Source organism: Octodon degus, unplaced genomic scaffold (genome assembly GCF_000260255.1).
Source record: "Octodon degus isolate 3935 unplaced genomic scaffold, OctDeg1.0 scaffold00033, whole genome shotgun sequence".
In the NCBI taxonomy this organism is placed as follows: domain Eukaryota; kingdom Metazoa; phylum Chordata; class Mammalia; order Rodentia; family Octodontidae; genus Octodon; species Octodon degus.
This window is the reverse complement of record NW_004524609.1, coordinates 11120055-11122614: the sequence shown is the minus strand read 5'-3', so window position 1 is coordinate 11122614 and position 2560 is coordinate 11120055.

Genomic DNA, 2560 nt, shown 5'->3' with positions numbered 1-2560 from the left:
CTCTCTCTCTCTCTCTCTCTCTCTCTCTCTGTCTCCCTCCCTCCCTCTCTCTCTCCTTCTCTCTTTCTCTCTTTCTCTACCCTGGTATGTATAAACAAAGTGAGGTGGTGGCCATTTTCAATTCAGACACTGGCCAAGCTTGCACTTGCAACTTGATATTGAACTTTTAGTATGCACACCTAAGAGACTATATTATACTCATAATATAAACCACCTGATGTGATAACTTGTAGCAATCACAGTTGACTAAGCCCATCGAGCTCATAAGGGGATAAGCAGAAGTTAGAGAGATGGCACAGATGCCTGATTATAGCAAGCTGTCATGGCAGAGATGGGCCACCAGAGAACAGTTTGGGACAGATTAAAACAGAGGTTTATGAGTGCTGCAGAAGTTCAGTGGAGGGAGGTGATTTGAGCAAAGGAGGTGTGGCTTTAATTTTAGAAATACAGAAATAACTCAAGGATGGGAAAGTAATCAGAAATAGAAATGTAGCTTCAAAGAGCAATCTTAGTGAGTTAAAATCACAAGTGTTTTTAAATTTGTTTTTTAAATCTCTGCCTGGCGTTATTCTCCATGGGCTTCTGGGTAACCATAGGCCATAGGAGCTCAGTGAATTCAGGGTAGGGTGTTTTAAAGACTTTGCTTCTGAAGTGGCTGCCACAGAGGTGTTGGTATGGAAAACAAAGTCCAAAATGCTGGGGAATGACTGAATACGTGATTAAACGGAGGTGCCTACAACTCAAATCATTGATTCCAATAGAAGGAACTGCATTGATTTTTTTTTTAACTGATTAAATCAAGGAGCATACAGGTGTGCCTTGTGTCACCAGAATTATCGAAAGAAGTGCACTGGCTCATGGGAACGCACAGAAAAGTGTTGAAAATATACTCCTTAATGAAAACAAAAAAGTTGTTTCTGAATACTGGGGCCATTGTAATTTTTTTGCTCCATACTCTTTAGGGTACAATAACAGTGCTTTACTCTGAAATTGGAGGAACCAAAACTGACCCTACTATTAAAAAAAGGAAAAGGTTCTGGGGTTAATGGGTGACTTGATAAAAGGAATAATGGCCAGATGACGTTACTTATCTGTTGGATTCTTTGTATCAACTTCCATGCTTACATAATGTTTTATTGGAGGAAAGTGCCAAACAGGAAGTGTTTCACACACACAGACACAACTGTTAGTGCAACCATTTCGTATCATTGACCTATGGGTCTCCACATTCGGTACCTATTACTATTTTCCATGTTGAGACAGAGCAAAGGAAGAAGGAAGGTAGTGAAAGCAGCGGGACTTCTCACAGCAGCCAGTGACACCCATGACATTCTAGAATTCCTACAGTGCTGGATCGTAACCTCAATGGCATGAAAGTCTGAGCACTTACAAATCTTAAGAAAAGTGAAGAGGTGGTTTAAACTTGAATAGCCTTCACTCGATAGTATTCTTTGTAATGAGAGGTAGGATTTGTGGAATGGGAAAGAAACAAACCTTCTTTTTTCTTTCTTTTTTTTTTTTTTTTTTTTTGGCGGAACCAGGGATTGAACTCAGGTTCTTGCACTTGCCAGACAAGTGCTTATTCTACTGCGTTATCTCCCCAGCCCTACAAACCTGTATTAAGAGCCACTATGGAGCAGAACAGAGGAAAGGGTGGGTCATAAATGAATTGAGAATGAAATGACAGGAACACAGGTTAAAAGTGAATATATGACATAAAATGCAACAAGGTGATTTATTTAAAATATATACCTCAGCAATGAATACTGTTGTCTAAAATTGCTAGATATAAAAAGCAGCCCTTCTTCCTCTTCATTCGACTCTGTCCTCTGTGCAGTGTGTGCTTACTCATGGTGTAGGCGTTCCTGCTGCTTTAGTGCAAAGAGACAGCAGCTCTCTGCTGATAGCTAGCACAGACATGCGGCATTCGCTTCTAGCAGAAGCTGAGGTTGTCACCAGGATCACTGTGTTTTGTTGGGCTTTGTAAACTCTGGAAATAATGACAGTTGTCAACCTCAGAGAGCTGAGAAATTCAGCCTTTATTTAAACCATGAATCTGAAAGGATCCTGTCTCCTGGGTTGGGGTGGAGAGTTGGGTGGGTCAGTTTAAAAAACAAAATAGCAACCTGCTGCTAGGGTAGGGCACAGTGAGAAACTATGCAAGGAAGGTTTGGGTGCCCTAGATTTGACCCATTTTCTGATGGCCCCTATTTGAGACGGAAGAAGTCAGATTGGAAGAATGCCACAGTGACTGGGTAATCCAGGTGGAATGAAGCCCCATCTCAGCCCTTGGAAGGCTTGTTGCTCTTTGCCGTTTTCCTACCCACAGATGGAGTGAACCAGCTGAAGTAGAATGGGAATGTGCTCAATCCTCAAGGAACTTGAGAAAAATTCAAATCTATTTCAAAGGATCAGGACAGGAAGTAAATATGAGAATAAACACACTGCCAGCCCCACCCCAGGGTGCACTGAGCTGGCGATGGAGTCTGGGCGTGGTGGTACTCGCCTGTAATCCCAGCACTGGAGAGGCAGAAATCAGGAGGATTGCTGCTAATGTGGG